The sequence below is a fragment of the Aegilops tauschii genome, chromosome 5 (genome assembly GCF_002575655.3).
Source record: "Aegilops tauschii subsp. strangulata cultivar AL8/78 chromosome 5, Aet v6.0, whole genome shotgun sequence".
NCBI lineage: Eukaryota > Viridiplantae > Streptophyta > Magnoliopsida > Poales > Poaceae > Aegilops > Aegilops tauschii.
Window position 1 is genome coordinate 4682170 of NC_053039.3, and position 17690 is coordinate 4699859.

Below are 17690 nucleotides of genomic sequence, written 5' to 3' on the forward strand. Positions count from 1 at the left end.
AGGGGCAGCGGCGTCGGGGCGTCGGGGCGGAGACGAGGACGACGGGGCGGCGTCGAGGCGGCGGGGCAGCGACGTTGGGAGAGGAGAGGGGAAGGGGATCGAGGGCGAGGGCGAGGGAGAGAGAGGGGATAGGTTTGGGCCGGGGATAGGCGAGGGCGAGGGCACAATACTAATGGCGCACCTCCCCTCGGTGCGCCATAAGTACATCCACACTAATGGCGCACCTCACCCTGGTGCGCCATTAGTATCTTTTTTTTTCTGCTCGAGCCAACAGGTTATCTTCCACCTTACCTGATCCACACCAAGTCCCCTCTACTAGCTCGATTGGTCAGCAGCCAGTTCTCACACCAGGAGGTCCTGGGTTCGATTCCCAGGCTCCACAATTTTTTTATAAGACAGTAATAATTTTTTATAAGACAGTAATAATTTTTTATAAGACAGTAATAATTTTTTTATAAGACAGTAATAATTTTTTTATAAGACAGTAATAATTTTTTATAAGACAGTAATAATTTTTTTTAAGACAGTAATAATTTTTTTATAAGACAATAATATTTTTAAAAAAATATCATCAAACAGTAATGCCGGTGGAGCGGGGGAGGGTGCGCGGGGTGCGGGGGGCCGGTGGACCGGGGGGTGCTCGGCGGCGAGGGGGACCGGATCTGGCGAGGTGGGATAGCTAGCGATCGAGATGGAGGGGGATCAAGATCGAGTGTCCATGAAATTTAAAAATATTCATGATAGTTCAAAAAGTGCCCATGAAATACAATCGAGAAATGAAGGCTACGATTTAAATACAATCGATCTTAGCTAGCTATCTGTTCACAATCTTCTTGCCCTTCTTTTTCGCAAATGGAGTTCTTCGGTGGAACGGACGTCCTTTAGGTAGGGTGGTCCTGCTTCTTCTTGTGGTGTATGCTGCTACTTCATCATCGTCGTCATGTTCGATTCTCGGGTCGCCGTACTTGTCGAAGTCTTGCTCATTGGCTACTCCATCCATTCCGATGATCTTCCTTTTGCCTCTCCTCACGACAACACGACTGGGCTTTGACGGGTCGGTAATGAAGAAGCATTGGTCCACTTGGGAAGCCAGTATCCATGGCTCATTTTTCGCGGTGACATTTGCGCCTGCGGTCTTGGATTTGGCTTCGGGTATAACCATGGTGGTGAAATACCGGTCTTCTTTTAGGACGCTCTTGGCCCATCTGACACGGAACATCGGGACCTTCTCTCCAGCGTAGCTCAGCTCCCAGATCTCCTCGATCCTTCCGTAGTATCTGTCCTTGTCGTTACCGGTGTAGGATTCCATCGTTACCCCGGAGTTCTGATAACCATCGCTCTTCATGTCCTTGGCCTCGGTGTAGAATGTGTAGCCGTTGATATCGTACGCCTCATAGGTCATCAGGTTGTGCTCGGCGCCCTATGACAAGGCGAATATGAGTTGTTCTTCCGCGGAAGAATCCTCATGTAAAGGGTACGACAGAAGCTTCTGCTTGAACCAACGCGTGAAACATGAGTTGTGCTCTTTGAGTATATCTCCGTCCGTCCTCTGTTGGCCTCGGTCATTGTACGTCTTCTTAATAAAGGTTTTGTGCTCTACCACCCAAGGATCGACCACGTCTATGTGTTGTAGCACGACTAGGTTTGCTCTTTCAAAGTCGGCGAGTCGACCCTCGAAGTCGACATGCATTTCGCGGCGACCCTCACGGTGACCCCATCCAGCGAGCCTGCCGAGGTGCCTGTTGACGGGAAGACCAACGGGGTTCTCGATGCCTAGATAATTCGTGCAGTAGGAGATGCACTCTTCGGTCAGAAAGCCCCATTAGTATGTTTGGACAGGCGCACTAGTTAAATTTTTTTCTATATATACTAATGGCGCACCCTGTGCATGGTGCGCCATTAGTAGTTTCAACTACTAATGGCGCACTTTGTCTGGATGCGCCATTAGTATGTTTGGACAGGCGCACTAGTTAAAAAAAATTGATACTAATGGCGCACCCTGGCCCAGGTGCGCCATTAGTAGTTTCATCTCTAATGGCGTGTCAGAAGGTGGTGCGCCATTAGTATATACTAATGGCGCACTGCTTGTGTGGTGCGCCATTAATGTCAATCCCATCTATAGCCCTTTTTCTAGTAGTGTTTAAGACTCCCATGAACCTCTATAAGGGGAACATATTGTGTAGAAATACAGGACCCAAAACGTTAATCTCTTCGCATAGGTGAACTAGGACGTGCATCATGATGTTGAAGAAGGATGGTGGGAACACCAACTCGAAACTGACAAGACATTGCACCAAATCATTCTCTAACCTTGGTATGATTTCTGGATCGATTACCTTCTGAGAGATTGCATTCAGGAATGCACATAGCTTCACAATCGCTAATCGAACGTTTTTCGGTAGAAGCCCCCTCAATGCAACCGGAAGTAGTTGCGTCATAATCACGTGGCAGTCATGAGACTTTAGGTTCTGGAACTTTTTCTCTGCCATATTTATTATTCCCTTTATATTCGACGAGAAGCCAGACAGTACCTTAATACTGAGCAGGCATTCAAAGAAGATTTCCTTCTCTTCTTTGGTAAGAGCGTAGCTGGCATGACCCTGATGTATGCCGTCTTTTCCGTGCATACGTTGCTAGTCCTCCCGTGCCTCCGGTGTATCTTTTGTCTTCCCATACACGCCCAAGAAGCCAAGCAGGGTCACGCAAAGATTCTTCGTCACATGCATCATGTCGATTGCGGAGCGGACCTCTAGGTCTTTCCAATAGGGCAGGTCCCAAAATATTGATTTCTTCTTCCACATGGTGTGCGTCCGTCAGCATCATTTGGAACAGGTTGTCCGCCAGGACCCTTTCCAAAGACTACCTTCAAATCCTTTACCATATCATGTACATCAGCACCAGTACGGTGGCGAGGCTTCGTCCGGTGATCCGCCTCACCTTTGAAATGCTTGCCTTCCTTCCTACGGGATGCCTGCTCGGAAGAAATCGACGATGTCCCAGGTACACATTCTTCCTACAATTATCCAAATAATATTGTCGGTATCATCACAACAGTGCGTGCATGCGCGGTATCCCTTATTTGTCTGTCCTGAAAGGTTATTGAGAGCAGGCCAATCATTGATGGTTGATACGTCTCCATCGTATCTACTTTTTCAAACACTTTTGCCCTTGTTTTGGACTCTAACTTGCATGATTTGAATGGAACTAACCCGGACTGACGATGTTTTCAGCAGAATTGCCATGGTGTTATTTTTGTGCAGAAATAAAAGTTCTCGAAATGGCCTGAAACTTCACGGAGAATATTTTTGGAATTAATAAAAAATACTGGCGAAAGAATCAAGGCCAGGGGGCCCACACCCTGTCCACGAGGGTGGCGGGCGCGCCTCCCTGCCTCGTGGGCCCCCTGGTGCTCCACCGACCTCAACTCCAACAACATATATTCACGTTCAGGGAGAAAAAATCAGAGAGAAGGATTTGCTACCTCTTGAGCACTGCGTTGGTTTTCCCTTGAAGAGGAAAGGGTGATGCAGTAAAGTAGCGTAAGTATTTCCCTCAGTTTTGAGAACCAAGGTATCAATCCAGTAGGAGACCACGCGCGAGTCCCACGCACCTACACAAACAAATAAGAACCTCGCAACCAACGCGATAAAGGGGTTGTCAATCCCTTCACGGTCACTTACGAGAGTGAGATTTGATAGATATGATAGGATAATATTTTTGGTATTTTTATGATAAAGATGCAAAGTAAAATAAACGGTAATAGAAATAGCTAAGTGTTGGAAGATTAATATGATTGAAAATAGACCCGGGGGCCATAGGTTTCACTAGTGGCTTCTCTCAAGATAGCATAAGTATTGCGATGGGTAAACAAATTATTGTCGAGCACTTGATAGAATTGAGCATAGTTATGAGAATATCTAGGCATGATCATGTATATAGGCATCACGTCCGCGACAAGTAGACCAAAACGATTTTGCATCTACTACTATTACTCCACACATCGACTGCTATCCAGCATGCATCTAGAGTATTAAGTTCATAAGAACGCAGTAACGCATTAAGCAAGATGACATGATGTAGAGGGATAAACTCAAGCAATATGATATAAACCCCATCTTTTTATCCTCGATGGCAACAATACAATACGTGCCTTGCTGCCCCTGCTGTCACTGGGAAAGGACACCGCAAGATTGAACCCAAAGCTAAGCACTTCTCCCATTGCAAGAAAGATCAATCTAGTAGGCCAAACCAAACTGATAATTCGAAGAGACTTGCAAAGATAACCAATCATACATAAAAGAATTCAGAAGAGATTCAAATATTGTTCATAGATAAACTTGATCATAAACCCACAATTCATCGGATCTCGACAAATACACCACAAAAGAAGATTATATCGAATAGATCTCCAAGAGAAACAAGGAGAACTTTGTATTGAGATCCAAAGAGAGAGAAGAAGCCATCTAGCTAATAACTATGGACCCGAAGTTCTGAGGTAAACTACTCACACATCATCGGAGAGGCTATGGTGTTGATGTAGAAGCCCTCCGTGATCAATGCCCCCTCCGGCGGAGCGCCGGAAAAGGCCCCAAGATGGGATCTCACGGGTACAGAAGGTTGCGGCGGTGGAAATAGGGTTTCGGCTCCTCTTCTGATGTTTTCCGGGTATATGGGTATATATAGGAGGAAGAAGTACGTCGGTGGAGCAACATGGCCCCCATGAGGGTGGAGGGCGCGCCCAGGGGGTAGGCGCGCCCCCCTGCCTTGTGCCTTCCTCCTTGATTGCTTTACGTAGACTCCAAGTCCTCTGGATCACGTTTGTTCCGAAAATCACGTTCCCGAAGGTTTCATTCCGGTTGAACTCCGTTTGATATTCTTTTTCTGCGAAACACTGAAACAGGCAAAAAACAGCAATTTGGGTTGGGCCTCCGGTTAATAGGTTAGTCCCAAAAATAATATAAAAGTGTATAATAAAGCCCAATAAACATTCAAAACGGAATATAATATAGCATGGAACAATCAAAAATTATAGATACGTTGGAGACGTATCAGGATTCATCGCGTTTTACGATACGGAGCCGCCGCCAGGCCCTAAACTCTCTCGGGAGGGCTGATCTGGAGTCCGTTCGGGGCTCCGAAGAGGGGAATCCGTCGCCGTCGTCATCATCAACCTTCCTCCATCACCAATTTCATGATGCCCACCGCCGTGCGTGAGTAATTCCATCGTAGGCTTGCTGGACGGTGATGGGTTGGATGAGATTTATCATGTAATCGAGTTAGTTTTGTTAGGGTTTGATCCCTAGTATCCACTATGTTCTGAGATTGGTGTTGCTATGACTTTGCTATGCTTAATGCTTGTCACTAGGGCCCGAGTGCCATGATTTCAGATCTGAACCTATTATGTTTTCATGAATACATGTGAGTTCTTGATCCTATCTTGCAAGTCAATAGTCACCTACTATGTGTTATGATCCGGCAACCCCAAAGTGACAATAATCGGGACCACTCCTGGTGATGGACGTAGTTTGAGGAGTTCATGTATTCACTAAGTGTTAATGCTTTGGTCCGGTACTCTTTTAAAAGGAGGCCTTAATATCCCTTAGTTTCCACTAGGACCCCGCTGCCACGGGAGGGTAGGACAAAAGATGTCATGCAAGTTCTTTTCCATAAGCACGTATGACTATATTCAGAATACATGCCTACATTACATTGATGAATTGGAGCTACTTCTGTGTCACCCTATGTTATAACTGTTACATGATGAACCGCATCCGACATAATTATCCATCACCGATCCAATGCCTATGAGCTTTTCACATATTGATCCTTGCTTAGTTACTTCACCGTTGCCACTGTTACAATCATTACAATACTGCTATCGTTACTTTTGCCACTGTTACCGTTACTATCATACTACTTTGCTACTAAATACTTTGCTGCAGATATTAAGTTATCCAGGTGTGGTTGAATTGACAACTCAACTGCTAATACTTGAGAATATTCTTTGGCTCCCCTTGTGTCGAATCAATAAATTTGGTTTGAATACTCTACCCTCGAAAACTGTTGCGATCCACTATACTTGTGGGTTATCAAGACTATTTTCCGGCGCCGTTGCCGGGGAGCATAGCTCTATTCTTTGAGTCACTTGGGATTTATATCTGCTGGTCACTCTGAGGAACTTGAAAGACGAGAAAACTAAAATTTATCCCTCAACAACGAGGGGAGGTAAGGAACTGCCATCTGGCTCTGCACTTGATTCTCCTTCTGTTTTGAGTAAGCTTGCGACACCTAAACCTGCTTCTGCTATTAATTCTGATATGTCGCATGTTATTGATGATGCCACTTCTGCTATGCATGATACTTATGATGAAACTACTTCTATGCTTGATAACACTCTGCCACTAGGTGAATTTCTTGATGAACAACTTGCTAGGGCTAGAGAGAATGAAATTATTGAAACTGATAATATTGATGAAAGTGATGATGAAGATTATCCCCCTACATATGAATTTCCTGTTGTGCCCGAGGGTTATGTTATGGATGAAGAAACTGCTAGAGATTTCCTTGCTTGCAATGATAGAAGTGATCTTAAGAAATTATTATTTAAGCTGAAAGAAAAATCTCTGAATGCTAGAATGAAATATGATCCTGCTTATGCTACTTCACCTATCTTTGTTACTGATATGGATTATGATTTGTCTGTTGATCCTGAGATAATTACTTTGGTTGAATCTGATCCTTTCTATGGTTATGAGTCTGAAACTGTTGTGGCACATCTTACTAAATTAAATGATATAGCCACCCTATTCACTAATGATGAGAAAACTCACTACTATTATATCCTTAAATTATTTCCGTTCTCATTAAAGGGTGATGCTAAGACTTGGTTTAATTCTCTTGATCCTGGTTGTGTGCGTAGTCCCCAGGATATGATTTATTACTTCTCTGCTAAATATTTCCCTGCTCATAAGAAACAAGCTGCTTTAAGGGATATATATATATATATATTTGTGAAAATTGAAGAAGAGAGTCTCCCACAAGCTTGGGGGAGGCTTCTCCAATTACTTAATGCTTTGCCTGATCATCCTCTCAAGAAAAATGAAATACTTGATATCTTTTATAATGGACTAACTGATGCTTCCAGAGACCACCTGGATAGTTGTGCTGGTTGTGTTTTCAGGGAAAGAACAGTTGATCAAGCTGAATTGCTATTGAATAATACGTTGACTAATTAAAATAATTGGACACTTCCTGAACCAACTCCTAAGCCAACTCCGAAGAAAAGGGGTATTCTATTTCTCAGTCCTAAAGATATGCAAGAGGCAAAGAAATCTATGAAAGAAAAATGTATAAAAGCTGAAGATGTTAAGAATTTACCTCCTGTCGAAGAAATACATGGTCTTAATTCATCACCTATTGAAGAGACACATGGTCTTGATAACCCGACACAGGTAGTAAAGGTAAATTCTCTCTATAGATATGATAAAGCTGAAATCCCGCCTACTAAGTTTGCTAGCCAATGCTTGGATGAGTTTGATGACTTTATGGTTAAGCAAGAAAACTTTAATGCTTATTTTGATAGAGAATTAAAACGCAATGATTATATGATTGAACACTTGAGTGATTATATGTCTAGAGTTAAAGGCGAACTTAAACTTATTAGTAAACATGCTTCTATGGTTACCACTCAAGTAGAACAAGTACTTAAAGCTCAGAATGATTTGCTCAATGAATTAAATAATAAGAAAAATGATAATGTTGTTAGAGTTGTGACTAGAGGGGGTAGAATGACTCAGGAACCTTTGTATCCTGAGGGCCACCCTAAGAGAATTGAGCAAGATCCTCAGAGAACCAATATAGATGCACCTAGTCCTTCTAAGAAGAAGGAAAAGAAAAATGATAGGACTTTGCATGCTTCTAGTGAACCTGTTGTTGAAACACCTGAGAATCCAAATGATATTTCTATTTCTGATACTAAAACACAATCTGGTGATGAACATGAACCTAGTGATAATGTTAATGATGATGTTCATGTTGATGTTCAACCTAGCAATTATAATGATGTAGAAATTGAACCTGCTGTTGATCTTGATAACCCACAATCAAAGAATCAACATTATGATAAGAGAGACTATGTTGCTAGGAAGCACGGTAAAGAAAGGGAGCCATGGGTTCAGTAACCCATGCCTTTTCCTCCTAAACCATCTAAGAAAAAGGATGATGAGGATTTTGAGCGCTTTGCTGAAATGGTTAGACCTATCTTTTTGCGTATGCATTTAACTGATATACTCAAAATGAATCCTTATGCTAAGTATATGAAAGAAATTGTTACTAATAAAAGAAAGATACCGGAAGCTGAAATTTCCACCATGCTTGCTAATTATACTTTAAAGGGTGGAATACCTAAGAAATTAGGAGATCCAGGAGTACCAACTATACCATGCTCCATTAAAAGAAACTATGTTAAAACTGCTTTGTGTGATCTTGGAGCCGGTGTTAGTGTTGTGCCTCTCTCTTTATATCGTAGACTTGATTTGAATAAGTTGACACCTACTGAAATATCATTACAAATGGCCGATAAATCAACTGCTATACCTGTCGGTATTTGTGAGGATGTGCCTGTTGTAGTTGCAAACATTACTATCTTAATGGACTTTGTTATTCTTGATATTCCCGAGGACGATAGCATGTCTATTATTCTTGGAAGACCCTTTTTGAATACTGCAGGGGCTGTTATTGATTGCAACAAAGGCAATGTCACTTTTCATGTTAATGGCAATGAGCATACGGTACACTTTCCGAGGAAACAACCTCAAGTTCATAGTATAAACTCTATTGGAAAAATTCCATCGATTATTTTTGGAGGTTTTGAATTTCCTCTTCCTACTGTCAAAAAGAGATATGATATCCTTATTATTGGGGACGTGCATGAAGGAAATATGCCCTAGAGGCAATAATAAAGTTATTATTTATTTCCTTATATCATGATAAATGTTTATTATTCATGCTAGAATTGTATTAACCGGAAACATAATACATGTGTGAATACATAGACAAACAGAGTGTCACTAGTATGCCTCTACTTGACTAGCTCGTTAATCAAAGATGGTTATGTTTCCTAGCCATAGACATGAGTTGTCATTTGATTAACGGGATCACCTCATTAGGAGAATGACGTGATTGACTTGACCCATTCCGTTAGCTTAGCACCCGATCGTTTAGTATGTTGCTATTGCTTTCTTCATGACTTATACATGTTCCTATGACTATGAGATTATGCAACTCCCGTTTATCGGAGGAACACTTTGTGTGCTACCAAATGTCACAACGTAAATGGGTGATTATAAAGGTGCTCTACAGGTGTCTCCAAAGGTACTTGTTGGGTTGGCGTATTTCGAGATTAGGATTTGTCACTCCGATTGTCGGAGAGGTATCTCTGGGCCCACTTGGTAATGCACATCACTATAAGCCTTGCAAGCATTGTGACTAATAAGTTAGTTGCGGGATGATGTGTTACGGAACGAGTAAAGAGACTTGCCGGTAACGAGATTGAACTAGGTATCGAGATACCGACGATCAAATCTCGGGCAAGTAACATACCGGTGACAAAGGGAACAACGTATGTTGTTATGCGGTCTGACTGATAAAGATCTTCGTAGAATATGTGGGAGCCAATATGGGCATCCAGGTCCCGCTATTGGTTATTGACCGGAGACGTGTCTCGGTCATGTCTACATAGTTCTCGAACCCGTAGGGTCCGCACGCTTAACGTTATGATGACAGTTTTATTGAGTTTTGATGTACCGAAGGAGTTCGGAGTCCCGGATGAGATCGGGGATATGACGAGGAGTCTCGAAATGGTCGAGACGTAAAGATCGATATATTGGACGACTATATTCGGACTTCGGAAAGGTTCCGAGTGATTCGGGTATTTTTCGGAGTACCGGAGAGTTACGGGAATACGTATTGGGCCTTATTGGGCCATACGGGAAAGAAGGAAAAGGGCCTCAAGGGTGGCCGCACCCCTCCCCTTGGTCTGGTCCGAATTGGACTAGGGAAGGGGGGCGCCCCCTTCCTTCCTTCTCTTTTTCCCTTCCTCTTTTCCTATTCCATATGGGAGATGGAATCCTACTAGGACTAGGGAGTCCTAGTAGGACTCCACACTTGGTGCGCCCCCTCCTAGGGCCGGCCTCCTCCTCCCTTGCTCCTTTATATACGGGGGCAGGGGGCACCCCATGGACACACTTGATATACGTTATTCTTAGCCGTGTGCGGTGCCCCCCTCCACCATATTACACCTCGATAATACCGTTGCGGAGCTTAGACGAAGCCCTGCGTCGGTGGAACATCATCATCGTCACCACGCCGTCGTGCTGACGAAACTCTCCCTCAACACTCGGCTGGATCGGAGTTCGAGGGACGTCATCGAGCTGAACGTGTGTAGAACTAGGAGGTGCCGTGCGTTCGGTACTTGATCGGTCGGATCGTGAAGACGTACGACTACATCGACCGCGTTGTGATAACGCTTCCGCTGTCGGTCTACGAGGGTACGTGGACAACACTCTCCCCTCTCGTTGCTATGCATCACCATGATCTTGCGTGTGCGTAGGAAATTTTTTGAAATTACTACGTTCCCCAACAGTGCATATCCCCGTTGAGGTAACTTAGTGCTATTCGAAAATTCTCTGGTTTCATGCGATTCGGAATGAGTTTGTTAACAAGACCTGATCAACCTTGTTAGTGGATTCCTTTTTGAAGAGCATGAGATGGATGAAGTTAGAAAGCACAACTCTCTGTACCCTCTTTTTATTTTCTGTTATTTAGTTGAAATAAAGTAAAAATAGTATTTTCTGTCTGTTTTTTGATTTATCCGTGCAATAAAAAAATACCCCGATAATAAAAGTTCTCCAAATGCCCTGAAATTGAAATATGATTTTTTCTGGAATATTTAAGAATATCTGGCACTGAGAACACATCGGGGGGAGCTGGCACCTGGCCACGAGGGTCCAGGGCGCGCCCGCCCCTGCCTTGTGGGCCCCTGGTGGCTCCCTCCACTTATTCCAGCTACCACACACTTCTTCTTCCTCCCAAAAAAATCACCAGCCAGCTCAAGCACGAGTTCTAGCTCATCTTGCTGCCATTTTCAATCTCCTTGCTCAAAGCTCCACTCACAAAACTGCTTTGGGGGATTGTTCTTTGGTATGTGACTCCTCCAATGGTCCAATTAGTTTTTGTTCTAGTGTTTTATTTATTGCAAATTTTTGCTGCTTAGGTGACCCTGTTCTTGAGCTTGCATGTCAAATTTATTTGGCCCCAAGTAGTTCTAATGCATGATATAGTCTCTAGGCACTTGTGGGAGTAGTTGTTATCAATTTTGTTGAGTTTGGTTCACTTTTATTTGAAGTTACTAAAAAATTCAGAAATTTTCAGAAAATGATGAAGAGAATTTTGAGGGGCTCTTCGAGCCGAAGCTCGAAGGATAAGCAAAGTGAAGAAGACAAGAGGCCCTAATATAATCTCCCTCGCACCACGGAGGTTCGGCCGTGTGAATGGCCTTGTGATGATTTCTTGAGAGCAGACGAGTTTTATGATGATTTTTATGAGTTGGCTGAGAATGCAGGCCTCACCGACTTCCTCCACGACCAACGCGAACAGTATCTCCTACTCACTAATATCTTTGAGCAAAATTTTCATTTCCATTCTAGGAGGTCACCACCTTCGGTGGATTTTTATTTATATGATAAGTATAAGGAGATGTCTCTTTATGAATTTTGTGAGGTTTGCAAGCTGCCTTTTACGGGCAGTGTAGAGGAACCACATCGTAACGATGTGGAAGGGTTTATTGATACAGTTGCTGTAGGGGAAACGAGGAAGGTTTCCGATGCAAGAATTACTAGCATACACTTTCCTGTTCTATGTTACTTTGCAATATTTGCTAGTAGATGCTTAATTGGTCGCGGAAATTGTGGCAACCTTAGTGCCCCTGATATTGTTATTTTGTGCCATGCCTTGTTCCGTGACGACACATTTAGTATGGGTGCTATTGTTGCAAAGAGGTTAAATCTTAACCGTACGAAGGGCCCCATCTTGGGAGGTATCTTCGCCTCGCGCCTCGCTGCACATTTTAACATACCTATTAGGCATTATGAAAAATAAGAAAAGTTGTTGCCTCCTGTTTTTCTAGACTATAAGAGTATGGTAGCACATGATTTTATTGTTAAGAACAAGAAAAAGGAGCTTAACTATAGACTGATATTTGATAAGAATTATTTTAAGACTATTACTTTGCCTGCTCCTTCCTTGTTTGACTTATCTGCAGGCAAGTACCTTGTTCTGCCAAAGGCCATTCACGCCTACCAGAACCAGCTACCAGCTCCGGAACCTGAACCGGAGCCATCCCTCGACCCACACCGTCAGTCTGTTTATCAGTGGGATCTGAAGGAAATTGCCAACCAGTGGCACCCTGAAGATGCACCTCAGTACGACCCCAACTACAACTTTGATCCATGGGCATAAACCAACTTAGGCCAAAAGCCTAAGCTTGGGGGAGTACGTATTTCTCACCGACATTACATTCACGTTCACACACTCATGCTAGTTGTCGGTGCTCATACTTTTTCACTGTAATATCCATGCTAGTTTATTTTCCTTTTTATGCCTTCTTCTTGTGTGTTTGAAAAACCTTAAGAAAAACCAAAAAAAATTAATAGTAGCCTTTAGCTAGTTTACTTTTCATGCTTGTAGTAGTAATTAAAAGAAAACCCAAAAACATTTCTTGTTCTTCTTTTGCTTGTTGGGAGCTTTCCCGTGTAAATAGTTTTATTTTCTTTCTTTTCTTTGGGGTCGATAGGAGAAGACCATAATAAAAATTTTGAAGTGGCTCTTATATGCATTATTGTTGATTTAACCAAGAGCCTATATTGCCTTGTCTTCTCCTGTTTATTGAATGCTTGCAGATTCCAGCTTAGTCCAATGCACGTGCACTATTATTATTATACACACCGTTCGGTCGTGCAAGTGAAAGGCAATAATGATGATATATGATGGACTGATTGAGATGAGAGAAGCTGGTATGAACTCGACCTCTCTTGTTTTTGTAAATATATTAGTTCATCGTTCCTGATTCAGCCTATTATGAATGAACATGTTTGCAATGACAATTAGAGATTATAGTTGCTTATGCCATGCTTAATTAGCTAGGAGTTTATAATGGTTTACCTTGCATGCCAACATGCTATTAAAATGGTTGTGATGTGGTATGATGGGGTGGTATCCTCCTTTGAACAATTCGAGTGGCTTGACTTGGCACATGTTCACACATGTAGTTGAAAAAAATCAACATAACATCCACGATATTTATGTTCATGGTGGATTATATCCTACTCATGCTTGTATTCAATGTTGATTAATTTTAATGCATGTTCATGACTGTTGTCGCTCTCTAGCTGGTCGCTTCCCAGTCTTTTGCTAGCCTTCACTTGTACTAAGCGGAAATACTGCTTGTGCATCCAATCCCTTAAACCCCAAAGTCATTCCATATGAGTCCACCATACCTTCCTATATGTGGTATCTACCTGCCGTTCCAAGTAAATTTGTATGTGCCAAACTATAATCCTTCAAATGAAATTCTGTTTTGTATGCTCGAATAGCTCATGTATCAACTAGGGCTGTCTGTATCTTCCATGTTAGGCGGGTTATTCTCAAGAGGAGTGGACTCCACTCCTCACTCACGAGAAAATGGCTGGTCACCGGGATGCCCAGTCCCATGCTTTAAGCAAATCAAATCGAAATAATTGCAAACAAAACTCCCCCGGGACTGTTATTAGTTGGAGGCACTCGTTGTTTCGAGCAAGCCATGGATTGATGCTTGTTGGTGGAGGGGGAGTATAAACTTTACCATTCTGCTTGGGAACCGCCTATAATGTGTGTAGCATGGAAGATATCGAGATCTCTCGTTTGTTATGTTGACAATGAAAGTATACCACTCAAAATATTATTTATCTCTATTTCAAAACCGAGCTCTGGCACCTCTACAAATCCCTGCTTCCCTCTGTGAAGGGCCTATCTATTTACTTTTATGTTGAGTCATCACCCTCTTATTAAAAACCACCAGTTGGAGAGCACCGATGTCATTTGCATCCATTACTATTAATTTATATTGGGTATGACTATGACTGGATCTCTTTTACCATGAATTACAATGTCTAGTCAGTCCTTGATCTTTAAAGGTGCTCTGCATTTATGTTTTGCGGTCTCAGAAAGGGCTAGCGAGATACCATCTTGTTATATCATATTATGATTGTTTTGAGAAAGTGTTGTCATCCGAGATTTATTATTATTGCTCGCTAGTTGATTATGCCATTGATATGAGTAAACATGAGAACTAATTGTTATTGTGAATATGGTTAGTCATAATCTTTGCTGAAAACTTGAATGCTGCCTTTACATATTTACAACAACAAGAGCAAACAGAGTTTGTAAAAGTTTTTCTTTATCACTTTCAGTTTGTCAACTGAATTGCTTGAAGACAAGCAAAGGTTTAAGCTTGGGGGAGTTGATACGTCTCCATCGTATCTACTTTTCCAAACACTTTTGCCCTTGTTTTGGACTCTAACTTGCATGATTTGAATGGAACTAACCCGGACTGACGCTCTTTTCAGCAGAATTGCCATGGTGTTATTTTTGTGCGGAAATAAAAGTTCTCGGAATGACCTGAAACTTCACGGAGAATATTTTTGAAATTAATAAAAAAATACTGGCGAAAAAATCAAGGCCAGGGGGGCCACACCCTGTCCACGAGGGTGGGGGCGCGCCCACCCCCTGGGGCGCGCCTCCCTACCTCGTGGGCCCCATGGTGCTCCACCGACCTCAACTCCAACTCCATATATTCACGTTCGGGGAGAAAAAAATCAGAGAGAAGGATTCATCGCGTTTTACGATATGGAGCCGCCGCCAAGCCCTAAACTCTCTCGGGAGGGCTGATCTGGCGTCCGTTCGGGGCTCCGGAGAGGGGAATCCATCGCCGTCGTCATCATCAACCTTCCTCCATCACCAATTTCATGATGCTCACCGCCGTGCGTGAGTAATTCCATCGTAGGCTTGCTGGACGGTGATGGGTTGGATGAGATTTATCATGTAATCGAGTTAGTTTTGTTAGGGTTTGATCCCTAGTATCCACTATGTTCTGAGATTGGTGTTGCTATGACTTTGCTATGCTTAATGCTTGTCACTAGGGCCCGAGTGCCATGATTTCAGATCTGGACCTATTATGTTTTCATGAATACATGTGAGTTCTTGATCCTATCTTGCAAGTCAATAGTCACCTACTATGTGTTATGATCCGGCAACCCCGAAGTGACAATAATCGGGACCACTCCCGGTGATGACCGTAGTTTGAGGAGTTCATGTATTCACTAAGTGTTAATGCTTTGGTCCGGTACTCTATTAAAAGGAGGCCTTAATATCCCTTAGTTTCCACTAGGACCCCGCTGCCACGGGAGGGTAGGACAAAATGTCATGCAAGTTCTTTTCCATAAGCACGTATGACTATATTCGGAATACATGCCTACATTACATTGATGAATTGGAGCTACTTCTGTGTCACCCTATGTTATAACTGTTACATGATGAACCGCATCCGACATAATTATCCATCACCGATCCAATGCCTACGAGCTTTTCACATATTGATCCTTGCTTGGTTACTTTACCGTTGCCACTGTTACAATCATTACAATACTGCTATCGTTACTTTTGCCACTCTTACTGTTACTATCATACTACTTTGCTACTAAATACTTTGCTGCAGATATTAAGTTATCCAGATGTGGTTGAATTGACAACTCAACTGCTAATACTTGAGAATATTCTTTGGCTCCCCTTGTGTCGAATCAATAAATTTGGGTTGAATACTCTACCCTCGAAAACTGTTGCGATCCCCTATACTTGTGGGTTATCAATGGTCACGAACAACAACGCCTTTAGGTCAAATTCTTCCTGTCTGTGCTCATCCCACGCACGTACACCTGTTCCATTCCACAGCTGTAAGAGTTCTTCAACTAATGGCCTTAGGTACACATCAATGTCGTTGCCGGGTTGCTAAGGGCCTTGGATGAGCACTGGCATCATAATGAACTTCCGCTTCATGCACAACCAAGGAGGAAGGTTATACATACATAGAGTCACAGGCCATGTGCCATGGTTGCTGCTCTGCTCCCCAAAAGGATTAATGCCATCTGCGCTTAGACCAAACCATACGTTCCTTGCGTCACCTGCAAACTCCTCCATGTACTTTCTCTCAATTTTTCTCCACTGCGACCCGTCAGCGGGTACTCTCAACTTTCCGTGTTTCTGACGGTCTTCTCTGTGCCATCACATCGCCTTGGCATGCTTGTGCTCATCCCACGCACGTACACCTGTTCCATTCCACAGCTGTAAGAGTTCTTCAACTAATGGCCTTAGGTACACATCAATGTCGTTGCCGGGTTGCTTAGGGCCTTGGATGAGCACTGGCATCATAATGAACTTCCGCTTCATGCACAACCAAGGAGGAAGGTTATACATACATAGAGTCACAGGCCATGTGCTATGGTTGCTGCTCTGCTCCCCAAAAGGATTAATGCCATCTGCGCTTAGACCAAACCATACGTTCCTTGCGTCACCTGCAAACTCCTCCATGTACTTTCTCTCGATTTTTCTCCACTGCGACCCGTCAGCGGGTACTCTCAACTTTCCGTCTTTCTGACGGTCTTCTCTGTGCCATCACATCGCCTTGGCATGCTCTTTGTTTTGGAAGAAACGTTTCAACCGTGGTATTATAGGAGCATAACACATCACCTTAGCAGGAATCTTTTTCCTTGGGCGCTCGCCCTCGACATCACCAGGGTCATCGCGGCTGATCTTATAGCGCAATGCACCGCATACTTAGCACGCGTTCAAATCCTCGCACTCACCGCGGTAGAGGATGCAGTCATTAGGGCATGCATGTATCTTCTGCACCTCTAACCCTAGAGGGCAGACAGCCTTCTTTGCTTCGTACGTACTCTCGGGCAATTTGTTGTCCTTTGGAAGCATATTCTTTATCATTACCAGCAACTTTCCTAATCCCTTGTCAGATACACCATTCTCTGCCTTCCATTGCAGCAATTCCAGTGTGGTGCCCAACTTTTTCTTGTCAGCTTCGCAATTCGGGTACAACAATTTTTTGTGATCCTCTAACATGCGCTGCAACTTCTTCTTCTCCTTTTCACTTGCGCAGTTTCTCTTTGCATCGGCAATGGCCTGACCTAGATCATCAGCGGGCTCATCTGATGCCTCTTCTTCAGCTTCTTCCCGCATTGCCGGCTCAGCTTCTTCCCCCATTGCCGGCTCAGCTTCTTCCCCCATTGTTGTATCATCGTATTCAGGGAACCCATGGCCAGGATAGCTGTCGTCGTCCTCTTCTTCTTCATTGTCTTCCATCATAACCCCTCTTTCTCCGTGCTTGATCCAAACATTATAGTGGTGCATGAAACCGGACTCAAACAGGTGGATGTGAATGGTTCTTGAGTTAGAGTAATTGTGATCATTCTTACAGCCAGCACCATAAAACCATCCGCCCGCTTGTTTGCCTCAGCCGCAAGCCGAAAAGTATGCACGCCATTAATGAACTCGGGAGAGCATCGGTCATCATACATCCATTGTCGGCTCAT

General features: G+C 43.3%; 1 pseudogene; it reads right to left on the reverse strand.

Annotated features, from left to right (window-relative positions):
• The window catches only part of LOC141022243 (uncharacterized), a 28530-nt pseudogene extending 10840 nt beyond the window's left edge, over window positions 1-17690 (reverse strand).